Below are 26,989 nucleotides of genomic sequence, written 5' to 3' on the forward strand. Positions count from 1 at the left end.
TGGGGTAACATTGACGAAGGTACCATGGGGTAACATTGACGAAGGTACCATGGGGTAACATTGACGAAGGTACCATGGGGTAACATTGACTAAAGCTGTTCACAAACAAAACAATAGTGTACTGTATCAACATTTCTCTTGGCATTCCTAAATGGATATTGATTGATAGCAACAATAGCCTGCAGTGAATGCATGAAGACTCCTGAGACCTGTTTAACCTTATAACTAACATGTTTTTCCCAAGCCCTGTAAATGTGTGGAAGACAGAGACAGTTTCTGAGTAAAAAAACCCCAGCTAAACCTCCAAATGCCACCGAACCCAACTAAATAAAACAATGAGCACGCCGAAACTGAGCTGACACTCAGGGAGCAAGGTCTTCTACCCGTGAAATGAAGTAACAACCCTGGGAATGTCGATACGGAAGACTGTTCCTTTCCTATTAGAGACACTCAAGTTGTTCTTATACATTTGTTTGTGGCTAAATCCAAAATGTAAACATACCGAACAACCTCAATTTCAAGTCTCAAACTGCATGGCAACAGCATTCACAGCTGCATGCCCAATGTATCAAGCTCTTTCTGTGCCACACCCATAAAATTAACCCTAACCCTGAACCCTAACCCTAACCCCATAGAATATATATGATAGGATCTCTATGGTTACGCTTATGTTTGGTATGATTGTCTGGTGTAGTTCAATGCTTATGAATAGAGCACTCAGATCAAAGGGTCCTCCTAGCTTGGCTACCGCAGCCATATCAAACACACTCATCGTGGACAAAGGATGCCATGATTGGAAAATTAGGATTGAAATCAGTTGCCATGGAAATGTATTGTGGCTGCTTGATCGTTTTATCATTAAGGCAGTTYGACTTCACCTGAATAGATATTTCTTGAGGGGCTAGAGAGAGAAGATGATGACTTAGCTACGATCTACAGTACAGTAGCTTACTTACAGTAGCTATCTAGGTAACACTTTAGTTGGATAGTCCATCTGTAGTCACTCTACAGACTTTCAGTAACATTTCTACTGTCTACTGACCCTTACCCAAGCTCTAACCCTAACCTTAACCCTTACCCAAGCTCTAACCCTAACCTTAACCCTTACCCAAGCTCTAACCCTAACCTTAACCCTTACCCAAGCTCTAACCCTAACCTTAACCCTTACCCAAGCTCTAACCCTAACCTTAACCCTTACCCTAAACTTTATTCAAACCCTAACCATAGCAAGCAGGTCTCCACCTACAGATCTACAGACTATCCAAATAAAGTGTGACCAAAATGATCAATTATAATAATAAAATCAACTTCTTTATACAAGTGAACTGGAAATATTACGTCATTAACTCAGCAGGGTCCAGAAACAACTGTATTATGAATATGACCAGATTAATTGCTTAATTAATGATTCTATGAAATCAAAGAATGTCCCCCGGGAGGCTTGAGCAGCCTCGTGATAAACACTGTTCTCTCTTTACATACACTTCAAGTACTAACTCTCAGAAAGAAAGTAATTATGAAAAATAGGCTTACCTTCACCAGGAAAGAACCTGTTTCTATAGCTACTCAATCTCTGTGTGGATTCAGCAGGTATAAATCACTGCTTTCCGTGGGCCCCATGGGGAATGGAAAAGTGATTGATTTGGAGCACATTAAAAATCACATGACGGCAAAGCCACACAACTCTATGCTAATCGAGTGAGTGACTGAGAAACCCAATGAGGTGGGAGAGAATGGAGTGCACATTTCTTACTTCACATAACTTCTTATTTCACATAGATTGTCAGAGCAATAAATCAGTTTGAGTTGTGTGAGAAAAGAGAGATGAATGAGAGAGAGAGAGAGAGAGAGAGAGAGAGTAAAGAAAGAGAGGAATTCCAAATCACAGACAAAAATAGTTTGTGTGGGTGTGTGTGTTTTTGTATGTGGCTGTGTGTGAACTGTAGAAAATGGAAGACTGATGTGTCTGTGTATGTGTGTGTGTGCGTGTGTGCCTGCAGGAGTGTTAGAGAGTGTGTCTATGCCTGTATCCTGGTCTGACTGGGTGTAAGACATGAATAGGTGTTCTCTACCATTCTCCCCCTAAAGTCCTGGGCTCATTCAGTTGAAAACAAAGCCAATGATCTTCACTTTGACGCAGACAGAGACCCCTAGGAGAACTGTTCAAAACCATCCTGTTGAGCGGCTAGCTATGCCTAGCATTGCCAAACACCCCCCTTCACATCAGCTTATTGTGACTACAGGTGAAAGTTTAAGATCCGAGTCATGGCATTCGGCAGCACACTCCTCCAGCTTGCTTTGAGCCCGGATGTACTTTAGATAGATAGATGTAGGGCCTATGTTGCTAAGCTGCAAACGCATGATAAGCTATGACAATTAAATAAACTATTTCTTCTTCACCCATTTATAATGAACAGTGTTTATTATGAAAATGGAACTTAAAAACTTCACTATGAAAATGGCACTTAAAATTCAACTTTGATGAAAAGCTCAATTTTTCTGGTGCCCTGCTTTAATTTATTGTGTTGACTGTGCGCCAGCAACACTGAAAGACAATGCATATAATTATTTTCCAACATATTCTAGTTCTGAATAAAAGGCGTACGACCCTAGGGCTATCTAGTACCAGGATTTGGGAGCAACATAACAGTGCAGTGGTCTGTGAGCCTCACACTCATAAATGTGTGGTGAAATGTTATTTGCATTGAACCGCATTACTTTGGGTTTGTCTCAACAATTGTATTTCCTTAAATTCTTGGGAAAGCAACTACATTATGGTGAAGGCTAACCACAACAGTGACAGAGAGGGCTTCCAACTACAGGGGGCTGCTGAGGGGAGACAACTACTAATAATGTCTGAAATGGTGTGAATGGAATAGTATCAAGCACATCCATGTGTTGGATACCATCCCATTTATTCCAGCCATTACTATGAGCTCGTCCTCCCCAATTAAGTTGCCACCAACCTCCTGTGCTACCAACCCACTACCACCTCCCCACCACACACACACACACACACACACACACACACACACACACACACACACACACACACACACACACACACACCCCTGTGCCAGGAGGGAGCTGAAAGCCTGCAGCAGTAGCATATAACTCATCGTCAGATAGAAATAGTTGAATACAAGAGTATGCGAAGCACATCCCCCTGATAGAAGACAGCTTCAGTTCAACTCTAAAATCCTGGATCACAATTAGCATGGCAATCACCGACAATATTTTTTTACTTCACGTTTGAGCCTCGTACTGCAGCACGGAATGCCCACCTAGCCAAAAGAGCCCTTATATTTCTGATGGCATGTTTCCTTGAACAGGGTAGTTCAAGTGCACGCGTCTGTGGGCAAGCCAGTATTTTGGAAAGACCTTTCGTAAGGGAACTAGAAGGCAGATTTGAGACACTATAGAGAGCAAAGCACAAACCATCAGTGAGGAGAGACTCAGCATCACGTAGCAACACAACTGCAGTTGGGAACTAAATGCTCATTTGCATGGCCATGCATTATTCATGAGCATCATTTACCACTGTGCGAAATGTTACATTTATTTTGTGAATACTAATTTATGTTAAGCAGTTGATTTTGGGAGAACTTGGGGAGAACGGCACAAATGGCTCTGCAACATTTATTTGATTTTGTCTACACTACTTTCTAAGTGCTTCCAAATGGAAAAGGCTCGGCTTTATCTTTCTCAAACACATGGAGCCAATCTTTTTGTCGGGCCATTGTCTGATTTAGATGATGAGGGGTCAATATATAATTAGCTCAGCCTGTTCTTTAAGACTCTTAGTGGGAAGATAATGAACAAATGAACAAATGACTGAGCTAAATCACCGGCCCTTTCTCATTCTTTTGGTCATTTCAGTAGCTAGAGGGCCAACCACAATGAAAACACCCACATGTTTACATATACGGAGGTCTTCAGGGAAACATTTCCACCTCAGCGAAAGACCACTCTTTGATAAACCTCAAAACCATTTMACAGATATCATTCCCATTTGTGCAGGCTTGCCGTATCATGCTGATCAGCGCATCAGATAAACAAATCAATTTTATTGAATCACAGACCGCACGTTATTCCAGCATGGCTTCTAATTTCCTGATTCTTTATGGATTGGTCAAATAGCGTTGCCTTGGGACAAGGACACTCAGGTTACACTCCGGTTACATCACCCTTAAAACATCCCATGATGCATCACGTTGTGGTCACAAATGCCTGGAGGGGAGCTGTGAGTGATGATGGGTGAGAGTCACACAAGTGTGGCTCTTCTTACTCAGTGTGGCTGGGTGGTGTGTATGGTGTGGTGTGTGTGTGTGGACGGGATAAACCTTCAGTGACAGTGGACAGGTCTGGGATCAGCTGCAGTGCCAGATGCGGAGCTCTCTCTCTGTGATCCCTGGGGGGAGCACTTAATCCCCTTCTACAAGCAGCCCTCTACATGTTTCACACCCGCTGCCAGGGCTGAACCTGAGCCACCCTGACAAGGGCCTGTCACATCTCACAGGTCACAGCCTTCTCAGGGACAGCCTGGAGAATGTCAGCAAGGCACTGCCTGTTTCCTGCACTGAGGAGCAGTGGGGAGCAGTGAGCCCTCCATGAACATGCAAGTCAGGGACCTTGGGATTGTGAGCCTAGTTCTGGGAAGTGCTCTACTTCAATCTCAGGGCTGACAGAGGTGGGGACTCTGGAGTGTGTAGCTATACTGAGCTGTGGTGGACAGGAGATGGTGGTGTATGTATTGAAGGAACCTAGTTCCAAGTTCCGACTCATAGAGTATAGAATGAATGCCAGGACAAGACTGGGACCAGAAAATTGCGCCGGCGCATCTCTAACACACCGGCCATTTTTTCCCCCTCGAAGGGTCCCCACAACCGGCCCTTTGTCCCCCTCGGCAGGCCCCCACACCGGCCGCTTGTTTTCCCCCTCGAGGTCCCCACCACCGGCCCTTTTTCCCCCTCGGAGGCCCCCACACCGGCCCTTTTTTCTCCCTCGAGGTCCTCCACACCGGCGACCTTTTTCCCCTCGAGGCCCCACACCGGCCCTTTTTTCCCTCGAGGTCCCACACCGCGCCCTTTTTCCCCCTCGAGGCCCCCACACCAGCCCTTTTTCCCCTCGAGAGCCCCCACACCAGCCCTTTTTCCCCCCTCGAGCGCCCCACAACGGGCCTTTTTTCCCCCTCGAGGCCCCCACATCAGGCCTTTTTCCCCCCTCGAGAGCCCCCAACACGGCCCTTTTTTCCGCCCCTCGAGGCCCCCACACTGGCCTTTTTCCCCCCTCGGAGGCCCCCACACTGGCCTTTTTCCCCCTCCGAGGCCCACCACACCTGGCCTTTTCCCCCCTCGGAGCCCCAACTGCCTTTTTTCCCCCCTCGAGGCCGCCCACACTGGCCTTTTTCCCCCCTCGAGGCCCCACACTGGCCTTTTTCCCCCCTCGGAGGCCCCACACTGGCCTTTTTCCCCCTCGAGGCCCCCACACTGGTGCCTTTTTCCCCCCTCGAGGCCCCCACACTGGCCTTTTTCCCCCTCGAGGCCCCCACACTGGCCTTTTTCCCCCCTCGAGAGCCGCCCCCACACTGCCTTTTTCCCCCCTCGAGGCCCCCACACTGGCTCTTTTTCCCCCCTCGAGAGGCCCCACACTGGCCTTTTTTTCCCCCTCGAGGCCCCCACACTGGCCTTTTGTCCCCCCTCGGAGGCCCCCCACACCAGCCTTTTTTCCCCCTCGCGGCCCCACACTGGCGCTTTTTCCCCCTCGAGGCCCCCACACCAGCCCTTTTTTCCCCCTCGAGGCCCACACCCAGCCCTTTTTTTCCCCTCGAGGGCCCACCACACGGCCTTTTTTCCCCCTCTGAGGCCCCGCCACACAGCCCTTTTTCCCCCTCGAGGCCCCCACAACAGGCCCTGTTCCCCCCTCGGATGGCGCCCAACACGGCCCTTTTTTCCCCATTGAGTCCCCCATCATTATCTGAATAATTTGAATTTTGTAAAATAACATTAAAATGTAAAAATGTATGGTATTTTCCAGAATTGTCCTATGGCCAGTCCATCCTGGAGCATGGCTTGTTTCAGAGTAGTATGGGTGGGTGGACACTGTTACATATTTAATGGCTAGGATGTTGTTTAAGAAGAAATCTTAATCTAATCTGATTTTATCACCCCTGTCTGAGCATATGGTTAAGTCGTTTGACCAGATGTTTAAAAGTGTGTAGTACATTTAACATTTTCACATTTTAGTCATTTAGCAGACACTCTTATCAAGAGGGACTTACAATTGGTGCATTCATCTTAAGATAGCTAGGTGAGACAACAACACATTCCAATCGTATCAAGTACATTTTCCCTCAGCAAAGTACACCACAAGATGCAAGCCAATTTGGCACAATTGCATGAGCAAGAAAAGGTCTGGATGTTGGGAGGGGCAAGCCATCATCCCTGCTTGTCCAGGTGTGTGAGTTGTCATCAGTAGAACATAGGTTGATCCAGGCTATACCCCTGCAGCATTAAATTACTGCCAAAAGGCATTATGTCAGGGGTGGGAACGTCAAATGCATATTTTAACATTAATTAACCGTGCTCGGCTCTTGAATTATCAAATGATGTGAGTGATCACACATTTAATGAGATCTCTTATTTGCATACTTAAACATAGACGACCCCCCCCCCCGTCTCTTTTCCCCTCAAAAAGCCATTTACCACCGATGTCTGTGAGTGGCTTCCCATAGCCCAAAGCGTGTAATATGAAGAGCACCAAAGGGCATGTATATTTCATACTTGTCTGACTTCTATTTTGGTGGTCCGGGAAGCGTGCACTGAAAGATTCCTTGCTTGACCAAGAATTCAACTTTTGTCGTAGCATTCTCAGTGTGGTGCCCTCCGCTCCCGCCTGTGACCTTTACAGATACACGGTTAGAAATAAACACTGGTTGGGAGGAGACACACTGAGACAGAGCACAGGCCCAGAACAAACAGACGCTGTGCGCCTTGCTCTATTGATCTCATCCCCACAAACAGACAGACAGTCCAGCAATGTTCTGCTTCCCAGTCAATATCAGGGACAACAACATCCCACGTCCTCAATGAATACAACTATTGGCATAAAATGCAATAGCTGACACTGCCTTCTTTCTAATCCCAATGTGTGTAAAACGTGGAAATCTCTAAAGTATCTGAATACACAGTACATAATATGGCTAGGCCTGCATTTTCCCTGCATCTGCATCTTTTCACGAGGGAAAAATAGGTGGAGGGCTAGAATTTGGGAGGGAGACAACAGACTAATGTCATGGTTTCTGTCGGGAACTCTGGAAAGCGAATAGTGGCGATCCCATACTGTGCAGGGAGAGCTGAAATAGAAAATGACAGTTCTTTCATCCATTATTTTAAGTCATGTTACGAAACGTTGTGCTCTCTGTTATACTCTGCTAGAATAATGAAGAGGCACTCCTCTGACAAGTCAGAAAGAATAATATCAATCTTGACTCGGATGGAAAAATGGGGGGGGGGAATCTCCTGCGTTCTTTTCATTTCTCCATCTACCCTTCCATTGCATCTGCTTAGAAGCAAACATTCCAATTATAAACCAATTATCTGCTTGGTAACAAACGATCAGGCAACAATACGAGAGCTAAGAATGAGTGAGGAACCTCTGAATATCCCACCTCAGTCGACCTTGTTGAACAAAGTAGAACACTAATCAATGTAGACACCTCCAGGCAGCATTATATTACCTATCAAATGCACACCTTTATGGTGGAATACAAATGCAGTCGCATGACAATGCACTGCTCTTCGTTATGCATTATTCAAATTGCTAGATGTTAACATTCATTGAGCATTTCTAAGCCTCGCGTTAAAGGGGCAATCCGGGATTCAAAAAACAACACAGTTAACACCCCGCCACTTGTTGTGGTAAACAGCTGAGGGATTGTCAAAATCATAGAGCTATTGATGCAAGGACAGATCATCGATGAGATCAAAATGATAGTTTTAACCATGTTTTTAAGCTATACAGTGTTTGCTTACAAATACATTGTTTACAAACAATGTAGTAAAATAAGAATATATTTAGGGTTCTAAAATGTTCCAACAGTTATACTAAGGCATTTATAAGTTATACTGTTAAAGAATCACTGGCAATACATCACTACACTTAAAGTCCAAAGATGGAAGCACTAATCCCGTGTTACCCTTTTAAGAGGGACTCCCACAAAGGTTTGAGTGGCAGTTTGATAGCAAAACATTAACATTTCAAAATGGAGTATTGGAAAATATAATTATTGTGATAATTGGTTGTAATGGTTCGATTTAGAGCAATCACAACAACATATTGGTTTAATTATCGCAATCCGTTAGAGGGCTTTCACTTAAAATACATTGCATTGGTAGATCATTCAGTTCTGTGCTTGAATGAAGGGGGAGAGTGAGAAGCTGCAGGTGTGCCTCAGTCATTTACAGGTGTTCCTCGAGCATGCACAACTCAATGAGATGATTAGCGCCTTCGGAGACCAAGGCAAACCAACCGTGTTGACCACATCCACAGGGAGACGACAACATTAAGTAACGGGACATCATTCATCGCCCTCTCTTCTGGTCTACCATCTTTCTCTCTCGCTCTCGCTTTCTCTCAGCAATAATAAGCATCCTCTAGAACTGAAATAAACCTGTCCTAAAGAATTGACTGGAGGATTACAAATAAAATCATCCTAAAACATGGAGCAACGAGGATGAATACCACATGTTTGATTTTAAACACAGGAACCCTCTCCCAACCTCATCCCCTGCATGTCTGAGACCACAGATATAGTGATAAGCAACAATGATGAAATGCTGCCCTTTGATAAGAGTGAAATGCTGCTGGGTGCTTATTGGCTCTTACCTGATGGATTGAGCAGTCGCCAGGTGATTGATGGATCTGGCCTCCCATTGGCTAGACAACTCAATGTCACGTTGCTGCCTTCGTTCGCGGTGATGTCTTCCGAAACTTTGTAAATGTTTGCCGGAACTGTAAGAGAAAGTGGCAGATATGAATGATTCTAATGTAAGGAGAAGCATTTTCTATGGTAGGGTTTGAGTCTTCCTAAGAACTGTGTAATGGATTTTCTTTGGCAAGAATTGCAACCACAATGTAGTATTACAGTGAATGAAGTGCATGGTTTATGAAATATGCAAATACTACTTTATTATGTGAGGCAAAATGTCAAACGTCAACATGAGCAATTATCAACAACAGGAAAGGTCTTGCCGCATAAGACATTACGCAAACGGCTGTGGCATGAACATAAGTCTTTACAATACGTTTGTCGCTGTGGCATAGGCTACATGTCTATTTTTCAGTATAGTTGAATGCAAATGTTTGAATGCAAAAGTATTGCCATGTTAGTTCAACAAGTGAAAAGGAAAGTTGAGAAGCAACTTTAAAGGGAAAATAGTTTCTGTAGCTCAACCCAATCCATTACCCACCAAAAGATGAAATGAACTGCAACGCTAGGTGCATGACTTTGATTGATGTTAAAAGAAAGCCGAACGTTTTTCATCTGAATGTAATGTTTAATCGGCCTTCTACCTCTCAATTCTGATTTACTCTGTACCTAAACAAATAAAACAGAATAACGTTTTACTCAGATAGAACTGTTCTAACAAATTAAGAAAGCGAGGCGCACTCCATTTTCAAATTGGTCAGCAGAAAAAGTGGGCATACATACATCATTGTGAATTTCAAAACTGTGGGTGGATGGAGACGAGGTGTTGTATACGCACATCTTTGCTAGAAACTATTGATCAATGACTTTTAAATGAGGAATGGGGCAAAATACACAGAGAGTAATACAGAAACAGAAATACATATTATTGTAAAAGTTGAACAAGTAGCTCAATGCTTTAAAATGCACATATACTGCATATGTCCATATACCATTCTCAGGTATAATAAATATGTTCTATAGCATTCTCACATGTCACCTAAAATAAGCTGCGTTGCTGTCAAGGTGACTCAAACTTGTAGCTGCCAAGCTGTTTCATATTTGACAACAGAGAAAACGTGTTCTATATGTTGTCAGATATGACAGAGGATTAATCAATACGTCAGTGCTCCTCTGGATTTGTCCTCCCCCCAAAAGGTCTGTTTTTATACTGATAGTGACCATGTAACGTCCCTTAGCTGATGCTGTATACACTCATCGAGATTCCCTCTCCTTGGCCTGCACAGCCTGTCACTTTAATGACATCTGACAACATAGATATTTTATTGCCAAACAACATTAAATGAAGCCGTACAGAGTTATTGCGTGAGTCAAATGGCCACAGAAAGTGAAGATGTGTTTTCGATACGGGAAAGATTGAAGTGACATGGAATTCAATAGCTTTTTCGCTAAMAAGCGGGCTGGAAATATCAATGCTCTGATTGGCTGAATGAGGACCCGAGCATTAATCCACACCAGGCCAGTCGCAAAGATAAAAATTAGTTTGAGAGGAAACAGCTCCCAGACAGATAACCCTGTCGCGTTCTAAACAGAAATTGTCTAGGCGGTTCATGAGTGAAATGAATAAAGAGTCTAAACCATTTCAACATAGTGGCTATAGCTCCCAGCAAGGATTGTAATCTTAGTCATGGGTCAACCTTCAAGGAACAGTATTTGAAAGGGCAGTTCTTTGAAAAACGATTTCCCTGGCTGCCCAGGAATCTACAGCGATGTACAAGGATTGTGTGAGGTTGATCTTGCACACGTAGCATAGAGAAATAATTTGCCGTTCCGTGGTTAGTTGGTGGGAACAACTGTAGCTTTATCTACTACCGAAATATTTATTTTGCTTTTCAAGTAACACGTCAATGATTTAATCTATGGGCTGAGAGAAGAAAGCAGGCATTTTTTTCCTTAATTTTTTATTTGAGCATTTTCACACTTCAAATTATTTTCAATATTTTTCTCTCTCCAAGCTCGTCAACATAATCCTATCTCGACTCAGTTTATCATACCACAGATTTAGTGATCCTAAAAAAAAGTGAAAAACGGATAGAAAATATATTGCGCAAATACATTGACCTTCGTTTCAACTTTGATAATAAAACTTCAAAGCCTTAGAAGCATGAGAAACTACAACATAATTAGAAGAAGCTACAACAATCCATGTGATAATATAACCTGACATTTAGCTTCAGGCTTTTCCTGGATTCCCGACGAGCCAAACCAACCAGGGAGGTAGCGATGATCAAAGAACACAGAATGGTTTACCTCAGAGAGGCATAAAGAAACCCAGCTGCACCTCCAGTGTCATAGATGTCCTGATCAATGTGTTTACTGTCAAGCCACAGCCTTTTAATCTAGCTATGACTCATCTTTAGCTGAATATGGTCGCAGAGAGAGGGATACACACACAGAAAATGGAACAGAATTCACTTGGTAGCCGATTAAGATTCTCACTATCGCACTCTGCCTGGCACATGCACGCACGCACGCACGTACAACCATTTCAAGGTACCATGCATGAAATTAGCCAGTTGAAAGAGGGAGGACGACAACAACAGGTATTCCCAGCCAAAATGTCTCATACCTGCATTGTGAAATGTCTCAAAATACACTGAACATGTAAAGTGTTGGTCCCATGTTTCATGAGCTGAAATAAAAGATCCCAGAAATGTTCCAATACAGACAAAAAGCTTATTTGTGCACAAATGTATTTACATCACTGTTAGTGAGCATTTCTCCTTTGCTAAAATAATCCACCCACCTGACAGATGTGGCATATCAAGAAGCTGATTAAACAGCATGTCCATTACACAGGTGCACCTTGTGCTGGGGGACAATAAACGGCCACTCTAAAATGTGCAGTTTTGTCACACAACACAATGCCACAGATGTCGCAAGTTTTAATGGCGCGTGCAATTGGCATGCTGTTTGCAGGAATGTCCACCAGAGCTGTTGCCAGAGAATTGAATGTACATTTCTCGACCAATGTCGTCTTAGAGACTTTGGCAGTACTTCCAATCGGCCTCACAACCGCAGACCACGTGTATGGCGTCGTGGGGGTGAGCCGTTTGCTGATATCACCATTGTGAACAGAGTGCCCCATGGTGGCGGTGGAGTTATGGTATGGGCAGGCATAAGCTATGGACAACAAACACAAATGCATTTTATTGATGGCAATTTGAATGCCCAGAAATACCGTGATGAGATCCTGAGGCACATTGTGAGGCCCATTTCTTTTTTTAAGGTATCTGTGACCAACAGATGCATATCCATATTCCCAGTTATGTGAAATCTATAGATTAGGGCCTAATGAATTCATTTCAATTGACTGATTTCCTCAAATGAACTGTAACTCAGTAGAATCTTTGAAATTGTTGCATTTTGCGTTTATATTTTTGTTCATTATACATGCTATTCATGTAAAATGTTAATAACATTAAAGAATGCAGGTATATCATGCCAGGAACGTTGGCCTTCCTGCAAAATGATATACATACAGATATATCTGTTCTTTAGTTTTGGTTATTTTTCCTTTTCTGAAAGTCCCTTTCTTATACGATCAGTCGAAACAGAAGTCTTTGGGTTAGTCTGCTATCAAGTAGAGCACCACACTTTTACGTACTCCATAGTCAAATCAATAACAAATCGCAGTGCAGTATAAAATGACATCCAGTTAAAACAGAGATGTTTATACTTCATTGTACACCTGTGACACCAGAGCTTTTTAAATGACTCTACTACCATACCAACTGACCTCTGTGGATCGCTCCTTCTGTTTCTTCACCCACGCCACCCTGCCACTTTCAGATATGACATTTGGACCACTGATGTCACAGGCCTAATTGTTTTCGAGGCAATTACGTTTCCGTAATTTGAATCATTAAAACATAATCACCGGAAAGCGCTTGCAGCATTGACTTCTGCGTGTAGCACTAGCTGCCAATTACTTTCCTTGGTGTGCAACAAGGCTGTTGTACTAGGAACTTCTCACAGGAGACAGAACAATCTCCTGAGAGTTGTGACACCTCTGAAATGTAATAACATCACCTCAAACAAGCTCATGACTGGCTGATGGGCGCCTTCCCAAACCTGACCCAAAGAGGCAATCTGTTARCGCCGGAAACAGTGAGATTGACAGCCCGGCAATCTTGTCCATTCAAGGGCTCTAAAGGATAGGCAACCATCAATTTAGTGGGCGTCTTCAGAATTGGGACCGCTAAGGTCATAGGGAAGAAAAGTGTTTATGCATAAGCCTACACTCTTTTTTGACAAGCCCAAAGGACATAACACACACAAACATGAGTACTCTCTTGAACACCGTCATTGTGAGTCTGCTTGAGTAAGGCAGCATTGAAATGGGAAAAGACGCAATTAATCAACATGTTAATTAGAAAATCCTCTTAACAGATTCCGTCATTAGAAAAATATTGTTACAGGGAAGTAGATCCTTGTGATCTGACTCATTGTTAGTTTGTCTGCTTCTGTAAGCATATACTTACTGTTGCTTATTTTCAATATCCCTAAACCTATGTGACTCATTGATCCTAGTCCCTTTGAATTCTTCATGGTGTCAATGTGAGTTACCACTATGACACATTTGTATTTCACTTAATACGAACAAACTCTGGATTTTGCCAGTTTCCTCATAATAACAAACACAGAAGCGATGCCAACATGTTTAATCAGAGACCTCGGGGTGGGTTTTCTCTGCAGCGGCGGGCGTCTCTCAGGCTGCCACTGCAGAGCTGAAAGAGATGGCACACTTTTAACAGGATACTGCAGTGCACAGAGCCACCGAGCAGTGGGAGCCTCGACCCCTTTCATTGTGCACTTCTGGCAGGAATTCTGGAGCTGTTGCTCCACCAACATAATCGTAGCCAGCAGCACTCCATGATCTAAACTAAAGCTCTCTCTGAACTTTCAAAGGAAAGAGAGGATATCAAATAGACTAATGCTCATTGAAGACCCTTTGGAGCAAGGCTTTCTGTGGATGTGAAGAAACATTTGGAGGTAGTTCCTGCTGGCCAGATTAAGCTCTACTTGAGGGCAAATCCCTGATGAATTCAAATGTAGCTTTTTTTCCTTTGGAGATGTTCCATTGGAGGGCAGAGAGGTTTCCACAAGGGCAGAGAGGTTTCCACAAGGGCAGAGACTCATAAATCATACAAACAAATAATTGGTGTTTGTGTTGAAAGGAGGAAACAATAGGAAGGGTAAAGGTAGCGTCAGTATTCCTAACAAGCCAACCGAAGCCCCAGCATAGAGAAATGCATTGGCGCCCAATGAGCAGAACTTCAACTTGTGAAAAATTGTTGCTTTTTATAAGTTCTTCAAGCTATACTTCTTATCTCAAGTAAACTCAAATAAATTTACTGCCAGTTCAGGATAATATGTACTTTTACCTTGGCGATCATCCGCATCGTTCAGGATGGTGTGCCAAAAACCCTAGATTCAATTTGTATTCAACACATATCATGATTTAGTGCCTTATAAAACGGAACGAGATGATAAGAAAACAAAGAGAGGAGAAGACAACAGCTGGCTGGAGGAGAGACTCTTGGCAGTGACCTTTCCTTTTTATATGAACTTGGGTTTAACAATCCTTCCTTCTCTCTTGAGCTCTCAGTCGTCCAGCCAATTCCTCATGGGACTTTCTATAYAGCAGAGCTTTAGTTCACCCCTTATCTCTATGGCTTAAAGTTCTTTCTGGAGAAGGACTTCGTAGAATTACAGCTACTTCCCTAGACTAGCAAACAGTTACCTTTAGCATTGACCATTAGGATCAATTATCTTAATAACCTATGGAGAATATGTCAATAACATCAGGAGGGCACCTTACAAACACAAGTACAATCCAAGTTCAACTGAGGCTATAACTCTTTGAAAGCTGTACTTGAGAATATTGACAGAATATCGAGTGAATCTATATTTAAATAAGCTAATCGGCATGTAATCTTTTTGGTCAATGTGAACATCTGTGAAATGATCGTAAATTGCCACTCTAACAAACAATCCTCCATCCAACCCCCCTCAAGTGGAAGCTAGAGACAAAAGTGTGTTCAGACAATACTCTGTAGATTCCTATCACTGTTGATAAGACAGAAATTAAAAGACCTATCACAAACCATCTTCTAGATTCAACCAGTTCAGCGTAAACCTGCGACATCTGACAACTGCACAGCAGATCATTGTTTTTCTTTAGACGATAGTCGTTCCACTGCTTGGATGTGTCTGACTTGGATGTGTCTGACGCCTGACAGATCTTACAACGCCTGGATAGGTATTTTAAGTATCAGCTAACCACATCATATGTTATAGCATTTTGTCAATTGATGACACAAAAAAGTATTTGTCTGTATTGTCAATAATATGGTCATATATGGATAACAACTAATGGTCAAATAGGATTACATTTGTGATTGAGATTAACCATCAAGCACATTAAAACAGAGATAAGGTGCAGGCAAAGTTAATTTAATGGCATAAAGACATTTGATATTCAAAAAGAAGATGTGAGAAACAAACAATATTGTAAATAGGGGGAGGGAGGTGCATTTCAGACCAAACAAACAGAATGCTTGGTTATTATCACTTAATCTTATGAACAGTGTTTCTGTGGATCGCGCCCGATATGTTGGAGGTGTAACTGCGTTAGAGCTGTCAAATCGGTGAGCGGATGCTCGTGTTTTCATTGTCACGAAGCCACACCCGTCCCACTCGCGTTAGAAGTTCAGAAAGAGAAAGTGTAGGCTATTTAGAAATAACAACACTCAAATAAAATGTAAAAAACATTCAACTAAATAATGAGGATTTATATCAGCCCAATTAAGATGTAGATTYCATCACACATTCCCAGTATTTGAATTTGTAAACARGGCTGCATGGGATTTCTTACTACGCAACTCTGTGCAGCCAACGCAATGTCCACAATAGGTAGGCTATAATGCCTGGAGCCGCTTGTGGATTTGAGAGCTCGAACGCAGTTCAACCTACAACATCGTCAAAAAAAAAAACCTGCAGGTGCCGGCTAGCATGTCTTGATTGAAACAATGCTCACTTGGCCCTTTGGCTTAATTCATCTACTGCTAAAAGCACTAAGAACGTGGATGCTGCAACTCAAACCAGCAATCAGAGCAGGTAATCAATATTCCTTGATTGCTCTCGGTTCTGTACAATACTGTTGGATTAGGTAAAGTGCAGGCTGTGATGGGAGGGAAAGACTATTAACTTGTCTCTCCAGAGATGAGCCCTTTGGACCCCTTTACTTTACAGCCACTTGGATTAAACAAGCAATGGGATCAAGGTCCTTTTATTCAATTTAGAGTCTGATTGATAGACTGTCTTGTCACTATAATGGTAATGGCTTAAAAGGCTTGGGATCAATCCAATGAGGGGAGACCTCCGTTTTCACACCCATTCTATTGGTACCACTTTGAAAGTCATCTTTTACCCTCCCTTCCTCTGTTGTAGGTTTCGTTCAATATCACATTTCTATCAAACGGTTTGTGCTTACAGTATTGAACCCATGTTACCGATGGAAGCATTCCTTTCCTTCACTTTAGGTTTAATTGAATATCCCATGCCTGTTTTGCTTTTTGTGTTTGGTTTGTGCTTACGTGTTGAGCAAGGTAAGGGGCCGCTGTTGCGTTACGATGTAAGCATTTTTCAAATTTAATGCGAACAAACATGCACTGCAATATTTACCCAACAGCAAAAACATACATTTTTTTTACCCAGTGGGCAAATAAAATAGCTAAACTAATGTTTTCCAATTCTCCGAATAAGACATGAGAAAGCCAGGGCAGCAATCTGTACAGAGAGACTGCATAAACACTGCTTAAGCAGCATTGATTGGACCACCAGACTCCAAGTCGCACTTGATTATCAAACAAGAACAATGCAGTTCTCTTCTATTTCCATGTCAACTTGATGTAGCAAGAATCAAGTTGAACCAGAATCAACCAGACCCAATGGTATTGACTGAGTGACTGATGTTTCTATCCAGACTATTAGCCTGGCTTGAGCTTCATATACTCTGAKTGTTAGTACTGAACAGCTGTGGTAGTGGGGAGACCAGGGAAATATCTGAAAACCTCCCAGTGTCAAATCTATCTGAACTAACTAAGTCACATCCAAGCTGTTTTGGTTGACTGCCTTAACTGATGGACTAGCCTACTCCTCTCTGTAATGCCTTAGGCATACATACTTACCAAGTGGTGCACTTCAGCTCAAAGGAGAAATAACAAGCACGGACAATATGTACCAGCACACTTAATAACTAGCCAACACACCGAAAGCCTCTCCATGAAAGAATTGTACATCAAAGACTGTGATATCATAAATGCAGCGATCATTTTCTAACATACTGCACCTAATGGCAGAATAACCAAGTACAATGGTGATGGTCTATATCTACAGAGGAGAGAAAGAGAAGGAGAGAAGAGGAGAGAAGAGGGAGGGGAGGGGCGAGAGAGGGGAGGAGGGAGGGGGAGGAGGGAGGGAGGGAGGGGAGAAGGGGAGGGAGGGAGGGAGAGAGGGAGGGAGGGGGGGGAGAGAGGAGGAGGGAGGAGAGGGGGAGGGGGAGAGAGGGAGGGAGGGGGAGGAGGGAGAGGGAGGGAGGGGGGAGGAAGGGAGGAGGGGAGAGAGGGAAGGGAAGGAAGGGAGAGAGGAAGGGAGAGATGGGCGACGCGGAGAAAGCAAGGGAAGGAGGGGAGAGAGAGGGGGGGGGAGAGAGGAAGGGAGGGGGAGAGGAAGGGAGGGGAGAGGGAAGGAGGGGGGGAGAGGGGAGGAGAGGAGAGGAGTGGAGAGGAGAGGAGGGGAGAGAGGGGGGGAGGGGGGAGAGACGGGGAGGAGGGGGGAGGGGAGAGAGGAGAGAGGGAGGGAGAGGGAGGGGGCCTCTAATGACAGAGGCCTCTAATGACTCATAATCATTATGGAATTCTCAGTAACATTTCTCAGAAGACCAAAAGGAACAACACATTATCTTGAGTGTTTACAATATTGGCAGAACAACAACTCCTGGAAAACKTTTAACATGCTCTCTAATATTGAMTTGCWCCCTCTTTTGCCCTCAGGAAAGCCTCAATTCYTCGGGGCATGGTCTCTACAAGGTGTTAAAAGCGTTCCACAGGGATGCTGGCCCATGTTGACTCCAATGCTTCCCACAGTTGGGTGAAGTTGGCTGGATGTCCTTTGGGTGATGGACCATTCTTGATACACACTCGACACTTCCGTGCGTAAAAAACCCAGTAGCATTGCAGTTCTTGACACAAACCGGTGCCACTTGCACCTAGTACCATACCCTGTTCAAAGGCACTTCACCCTCTAAATTGGCACACATACACAATCCATGTCTCAAGGCTTAAAAATCCTTCTTTAACCCGTCTCCRCCCCTTCATCTACACTGATTGAAGTGGATTTAACAGGTGACATCAATAAGGGATCACAGCTTTCACCTGGTCCAGTCTGTGTCATGGAAAGAGCATGTTCCTAATGTTTTGTACACTCAGTGTAAATTCCAGAAGGAGTTTGTAGATTTGCACTCGACATATTGTGTCAGTGTGTCAGACTCAGTGTTCAGAGCAGCCAAAGAAGTGTACTGCTGTCTCCAGGTTATAATAGGGATAGTACAGTGAACACACGTCTTGAGGACTTTAATGTGGAAATGTTATATCAGCTTTATGGCCAAACAAAACTGCCCTCTAGACAGCTGGAGAACGGAYAACTATTTGAATTTGTGCATTCAACTAACACATTTATAAAAAATATGCGGAGATGTGCCTAGCATGCCAATGAAACACTAATAACAGGTGCCATTGGTGAGTCTATGCTCTCTAGCCTACTATATTTGGATATGCTTTGGATGCTAGTCACAAGACTGTTTTCCGGTAATATTCTACAGATGTAGGATTTTCAGTTGAGTCAGTTTGCTACAGCAGGAAAATAACCCTGCAGCAACAGGAAATGTGAATAATTATGTGGATTATAATTAATGGATTTTCTTAGGGGTTGATACATTTTTCGTTAGGTTAAAAATGACTAACTTTAAAACTCAAATAGAGTACAAGTTTGCATTTCCTGATGTGCAGGAACATTCTCAGTAACAAAAGAGGGATCAAATTAAGATCCTACATCTATAGGTAATACTGTATTTCTGACCTTCAGCATTAATGCAACAAACATGTTAAAACTAAAAGCTRTCATAACTGATCATTAGTATTCGTCACTTAACCCCATTTTGTGCATGTGATTATGACTGCAAAAGTGAATGTTAAGTTCAAAACAATGTGATCCTTTCAACATTTTGTGCTGTCAACAAAACAGGTATTTTGGAGTGACAATTATGCTTGGCACGTAGGAGGCAATGGATGTTAAAGGTCCAATGCAGCCATTTTTATCTCAATATRAAATCCACATTTTTACCCCCTTTTWCTCCCCAATTTCATGATTATGATCTTGTCTCATCGCTGCAACTCGGGAGAGGCGAAGGTCGAGTCATGCATCCTCCGAAACATGACCCGCCAAGCCACGCTTCTGAACCCGGAAGCAAGCTGCACCAATGTGTCAGAGGAAACACCGTTCAACTGATGACTGAAGTCAGCCTGCAGGCGCCCGGCCCGCCACAAGGAGTCGCTAGAGCTCGATGAGACAAGTAAAGCCCCCCTGGCAAAACCCCAGGCTGTAGTGACGATGCAACACTGCGATGCAGTACCTTAGACCGCTGCGCCACTCGGGAGACCTACTGTGATTGTTTTCAAATTAAAATGGTCAAAATGAAACAAAAATAGCTTCTTAGTAATGAGCAATTTCGCAAGCAAGAATTTAGCTAGGACTGTCTTGGAGTGGTCTGAGTGGGGAGGGGAATAATCCTTATTTTGTTAATTTCAAATAAAGTTACTCGTCTGTAGTGATAATAATAATAGTAATATGTTACATTTGTAAAGCGCTTTTCATGATACAAAAATGATCTCAAAGTGCATGTGATGGGCTGAAGGGAGATGTATATCTGAATGAACAGAATCAATTGTCAGGATCAGTCAACTAATCCAATAATAGCACAGATCCCTTCAACAAAATGCTACTATTGGGTTGTAGGAGTGAATGATTGACAGGACAAGCTATTCACAGTTCTGGGGCCTAAGTATTTTCAGTCCTGAGATTGGACCATTGGCCAGCTCTTTCACAGTTGGCAATAAGAGTGGGAGCAAGGCCCTAACAGTGTGAACGACCCGTGTTGAGTGCCCAAAACGAGCGTACTGCTGACCCGAGGAATATTGTAGGGATAAGACAGCCTGACATAGGTGACAGGACTCTATTAAAGCATAGCTGGGGAGAGGATATTTTCAGAACAGTTGCCAGGTGAGACAGAGAGCATGTGGCCAGGTCAGCACTCCATTTTCTATACATAACATGTAAAGATGTTGGCCATCTATATTACAGAGTCTTGAAAAGTGGAAAAAGGAGAGGCTCTCCAGGAATGATGGGACGGACCTCTACTTATCCTCTGAAACATGGCAGCCCTAAACCTGAAGCCCTATTGATGAGTCTGAAGTCAAGTGTGTCCGTGGGATGGCCCCCATTTAAATGCATAAGGAGCCTCTTCTGCGGAGCATAACAAAGATAKAATGAGATGCCTTTTTCCCCCATGGTTTCAGCCAAGTGAGCCACGGAGAAAACGGAATACTAAATTGTTTCCTTCATTAAAACATCAAGGAGTCCATTTCGTTATGGGGTTCAAAGGTGACAGACAATATGTGCAGTTGTGGCATTCTCTTCCTCACATACAATCGCTAAAATAATGGGCATGGAGAAGACAGACATTTTCCAGGGGGGTGGGTTGGCGGCCGGGAACAGCCACCGAAATACTTGGCAGCTGTACCGTTAAAGCCGCCCCCAGAAAGACTAGTAACACAATATGCCTGACAATGGCCCCGACAATAAGGAGCTTTTTCAGCGGGGAAGGTTGGTGGGGGAGATGGCTTCCTGAAGAACCACTGAAAGGTTTCGATTGTCCCATGATAATTGGTGAAGGTCAGTTCCTCCTCCTTATGCAGACTTTAAAGTTGAACTTCTTAACCCCCCCCCCCCCCCCCCCCCCCTCCCTCTCCGCTGCTCTTTAGAGTGACACACTGCCTTCACAATCTCCTTAGTAAGCGTCTCGGGTTCACACCATTAAATACCACACCATTGTGATACGGGGCTAAATGTGGACAAAGCCATTGTGGATCACCACCGTATTGATCGGAGATAAAGGAATAACAATGCAGATCCTTTATGATGATGATTGAGATGAAACTACACTTATCTATCATTATCAACATGGAATTGATGTTAGCGCGAGAGCAGTTGTTATGACCAAATCAATTTAATGTCAATCAATTCCTTTCATTAACTGCCACTTTGATTGACTCAAAATGTGGCATGTGGACTTTGTCTTAATCCTTAGCCAAATAACGACAATCTGATGCATTGAAAGACAGCTGAGGCAACCCAGCTGGAGGTTGCTAATGGTTATTCATATGGTGATGGTAAAGAAAACACAAATGAGTTCAAATCTTGGATCTGACCAATTTTGTAAACAAGTAGGGCAGGGATCATCAACTAGATTCAGCTGCGGGACAATTTATTCTTGAGCAGATGGTCGGGGTGTCAGAACATATAAAACAAATATTTTTACATAGCAAATTGATCGCAAGAAGCCTAAACAGATATAATATTTGACTAAAACATAATAATTTCAAACCCTGATTACATTTGGGGACATTTCCCTGCGTAGGGTGCAGTCTTTCGGATGGGACATTAAAATGGGTGTCCTCTGTGGTCATTGAAAATCCCATGGTACTTATTGTACAAGTAGGGGTGTTCACCCCAGTCATGGATAAATTCCCAACCTGGCCATCATGGCCACTTAATCATCCCCCTCATTCCTAATTGCCATATAGAGTGCATTCAGAAAGTATTCAGACCCCTTGACTTTTTCCACATTTTGTTATGTTACAGCCTTATTCTAAAATGGATTAAATTGTTTTTTCCCTTCATCAATCTGCACACAATACCCCATATTGACAAAGCAAAAACAGATTTTTAGAACTTTTTGCTAATGTATAAAAAATAAAAACAGAAATACCTTATCTACACGTTTTCAGACCCTTTGCTATGAAACTCGAAAATGAGCTCAGGTGCATCCTGTTTCCATTGATCATCCTTGAGATGTTTCTACAACTTGATTGGAGTCCACCTGTGGTAAATTCAATTGATTGGACATGATTTGGAAAGGCACACACCTGTCTATATAAGGACCCACAGTTGACAGTGCGTCAGAGCAAAAAAAACAAAAACAAGACATGAGGTTGAATGAGTTGTCTGTAGAGCTGCGAGACAGGATTGTGTCGAGGCACAGATCTGGGGAAGGGTACCAAAAATGTCTGCAGCATTGAAGGTCCCCAAGAACACAGTGGCCTCCATAATTTTAAATGGAAGAAGTTTGGAACCACCAAGACTCTTCTTAGAGCTGGCTGCCCAGCGAAATTGAGCAATAAGGGGGAGAAGGGCKTTGGTCAGGGAGGTGACCAAGAACCCGATGGTCACTCTGACAGAYCTSCAGAGTTCCTCGGTGGAGACGGGAGAACCTTCCAGAATGACAACCATCTCTGCAGCACTCCACCAATCCTGGACTTTCTGGTAGAGAGGTCAGATGGAAACCACTCCTCAGTAAAAGGCACATGACAGCCCACTTGGAGTTTGCCAAAAGGCACCTAAAGGACTCTCAGACCATGACAAACAAGATTCTCTGGTCTGATGAAACCAAGATTGAACTCCTTGGCCTGAATGCCAAGTGTCACTTCTGGAGGAAACCTGGTACCATCGCTACGGTAAAGCATGGTGGTGGCAGCATCATGCTGTGGGGATGTTTTTCAGCGGCAGGGACTGGGAGACTAGTTAGGATCAAGGGAAAGATGAACGGAGCAAAGTACAGAGATATGCTTGATGAAAACCTGCTCCAACGCGCTCAGGACCTCAGACTGGGGCGAAGGTTCACCTTCCAACAGGTCAACAACCCTAAGCACAGAGCCAAGACAACGCAGGAGTGGCCTCGGGACAAGTCTCTGAATGTCCTGGAGTGGCCCAGCCAGAGCCCGGACTTGATCCCGATCGAACATCTCTGGAGAGACCTGAAAATAGCTGTGCAGTGATGCTCCCCATCCAATCTGACAGAACTTGAGAGGATCTACAGAGAAGAATGAGATAAACTCCCCAAATACAGGTGTGCCTCGCTTGTAGCATCATACCCAAGAAGACTTGAGGCTGTAATCGCTGCCAAAGGTGCTTCAACAAGGTACTGAGTAAAGGGTCTAAATTGTTTTATAAAATTGCAAAATAAAAATAAAAAACAGTTTTTGCTTTGTCATTATGGGGTATCATGTGTAGATTGATGAGGAAAAAATACAATTTAATCCATTTTAGAATAAGGCTGTAACGTAACAAAATGTGGAAAAAGTCAAGGGGTCTGAATACACCTGATATGTGGTGAGCGTTCTGGCACAAAAATGGTCGTCGTGCATCACTGAGGTGGGTGCTACACATTGATGGTGGATGAGGTGAGTTTTCCCCTACTATGTAAAATGCGTTGAATACCTAATTTGGTAGAAAAGCGCAATATAAATCCAGTCAATTTTTATTTATTATTATTTGTATACGATCACATATGTCTCTCTATTATGCGGGGTAATAATTGGGAACAGTTTTCCAAAATTAAAATCACTTGAAGCYAATTTCCTGGTGTTAAAASAGTCTTTTTGGTCCAACAATGAAAGTTAAAAATAATATATTAKAAAAATAAGTTAAGTGTTAAACAAATCAAAATATATTTTATATTTGAGATTCTTCAAAGTAGCCACCCTTTTCCTTTAATGACACCTATGCACATTCTTGGCATTCTCTCAACCAGCTTCATGAGGTAGTCACCTGGAATGTATTTCAATTGTTGAAAGTTAATTTGTGGAATTTCTTTCCTTCTTAATGCGTTTGAGCCAATCAGTTTTCAGTGTTGTGACAAGGTATACAGAAGATAGCCATATTTGGTAGAAGACCAAGTCCATATTATGGCAAAAAAAGCTATCCCATCTGGTTTGCGCTTAGTGGGACTATATTGTTTTTCAACAGGACAATGACCCAACACACCTCCAGGCTGTGTAAGGGCTATTTGACCAAGGAGAGTGATGGAGTGCTGCATCAGATGACTTGGCCTCCACAATCACCCGATCTCAACCCAACTGAGATGGTTAAGGATAAGTTAGACGGCAGAGTGAAGGAAAAGCAGACAACAAGTGCTCAGGTGAAGCTGGTTAAGAGAATGCCAAGAGTGTGCAAAGCTGTCATCAAGGCAAAGAGTGGCTACTTTGAAGAATCTCAAATATAACATAGTTTGATTTGTTTAACACTTMTTTGGTTARTACATGATTCCATATGTGTTATTTCATAMTTTTGATGTCTTCACTATTATTCTACAATGTAGAAAATAGTAKAAATATAGAAAAACCTTTGAATGAGTAGGTGCGTCCAAACTTTTGACTGGTACTATATGCATATATTTTATATATGTTTTGCATCTGAAAACCTGGCTTGCGGGCCATCAGTTGGGGAACTCTGAAGTAGGCGTTTATAGCAGTATCTATTCACTGCATGGTGGATCTGTGTGCTTGTATGCTAAGAACCCTGTGTTGCTGCTTAGCGCTCTAATTTAAATGATTTAGATTTTTTAATAAAGAATGAATAACGCTGACATTAATTTAAAAGCGACCAAATCAATCCTGATTAAAATCTGCTGACAAAGCGGTGCCGTTTGCTGCGCKAAAAAATTGCTTACTGTTGCCTGCTGCAATAGGAGACCATCATGGGATCCATTTTATTGACAGATTTCAATGGTCTCAAACATTTGTCACACGACCAGCATACACACATTGCTCATGACACACTGTCACTCTCTCATATACCAAGGAAACACTAAAGTCAACCAATGGTGTCGGAGTATCATAGCCACACAGATTTTCAATGGCTCGGCGGCAACGTCTAGCTCGGGTTTCATTCAAAWCAAAAACGAATGGGCTGGCAAAATCGCCATATTGTGATTCGTATCATGTGCAATGACCCTGTCTTTGAGCGCCAATGCCTTTAAGCATGCTGCAAGTTCATGGCTTTATTATTCACAGCAAATTTACTCATTTGTTTTCCAATTACACTGGTGTCCCTGCTAGCAGAAAGTGTGTCAGCTTCGGTTACATGAACATGGTCTCCGCCAGCTAACTAGCAGGTAGAGGCATTGGCTGCTGCTGTTGGAAACATTTTCATAAAAGATGAAGGGTGACTAGCCATTTAACTTGTTTTACTCTGCTTTTGGAGTCTCTTATGTCGTTGAAAGGGAAACCACACACAGTTTCACTTCATCTGGCAGACATTTCCACCCTAAGCTATGTGCAAACATTCTYTATTCAGCAGTAAATGTGTGTTGGATAATTGAATGATGTGATGACGATGTGACTTTCTCCTATAGCCAACCAGAATTCTACTATTACTAACACAGTGGGATGTGATATGCTTTCAATATGACGCCATAGTTTCAGCATGGGGGGAGGAAATGAATACAATGCTTTTCCCACAGGACAAAGTAAGCTGGTCCCAGATCTGTTRGGGCTGTCTTGCCAACTCATATGGTCATTTTGTCACATTGTTATAACAATGACTATAGGAGTTGGCAAGACAGCACAAACAGATCTGGGACCAGGCTAATGTTATCTCATATCCACATAACAGTGGAAAGATTAGGACTGAGGACTACTGGAGAGAAAAAATAATGAATGGTGAAAAACAATGTAGAATCAATTTTTAGCTCTAAATGTCAGTCATGAAATATGTGCAGGTAAATGGAAACACAGGAAGACGATATGAGAAAAACCAATGATCAAGCAGTGTCTAATTGAACCCAATGGGATTCTGGTAACAGGGAAGAATTTGCTGGAACAGATCCACTTAGAACATGGCACAAGCATCAATTCATGTATTGACCTTTCAGTGCTATTAATAGATCAGCTCTTAAGTTCATCGCTACGTGAACAGCCAGCGTTCTCCTGTAGCTTTTGTGTGGTAAAATGCTATCTTGGGTTATCATCCATCTTCCACCCCTAATCATATCACTATTTGTCTGAGATGAATTTCCAATAGGCGGGTGGTGCTGCCATTAATGGTGCTGTTAGACAGAATACAGACACAATTATTGCACAAACTATTATTGCACAAACTATTATTGCACAAACAAATCAACATTAATGGGTTAACTTGAATTTCAGCTTCAGGTTTGATATGCAGCACAAGAGCAACAAGATAAAGTTAAAGAACTACTGGAAATTGCTTCAGGTGAAACGGCAAGAAACAAGACCTCACAGCGAGGGCCTCAGATCTACATTCTGCCGAGCAGACAGACATCTCCTTGTCTTTCATACTGTGTGGACAGTTGATAAGGAGTTCTTGACAGCTAAAGAGAACTCCCTGTCAGCTGTCCAGATAATATGGAAGACAATGAGATAACAGAGACCTATAGGTGGGCTGCTGGTTGATGGAGGACGATGGTGGACTGTTAGTCTTGAGACAGGCAGCTACGTACATGGAGTTGGATTCTAGCTAGAAATAAACGTATTCTTGTTTCCATACTAGACCTTATTTATTACTTTACATGTACTGTATAAGGAATGTATATGTTAGGGGTCAATGAAGGGTCAAGAGGAACTAGGTGTGTGGAAAGTTACTGAGAGAGAAAAGGGGAAGTGCAGAAAGTTAATATTATGTTCAAATATGTTATTGTTGAATATGAATGTTCCTAAAGAGGGAGGCAAAGGGCAACAGTCTAGTGTCAGTTGTTGATAAGGCAGGCCAGTTGCTGAGGAACCAGGACCATAAGGGATGTGGAACTCAACTCGAGATAAGGTCAACAGATGAAGAGAGAAAACACTGCTGGGAGGTGGG

The 26,989-nt window shown here is 42.9% G+C and overlaps 1 pseudogene; it reads right to left on the bottom strand.

Moving 5' to 3' along the window:
- The window catches only part of LOC111957129 (limbic system-associated membrane protein-like), a 146,386-nt pseudogene that overhangs the window by 20,781 nt on the left and 98,616 nt on the right, over positions 1 to 26,989 (bottom strand).

The sequence above is a fragment of the Salvelinus sp. IW2-2015 genome, linkage group LG4p, assembly GCF_002910315.2.
Source record: "Salvelinus sp. IW2-2015 linkage group LG4p, ASM291031v2, whole genome shotgun sequence".
Taxonomy (NCBI): Eukaryota; Metazoa; Chordata; class Actinopteri; order Salmoniformes; family Salmonidae; genus Salvelinus; species Salvelinus sp. IW2-2015.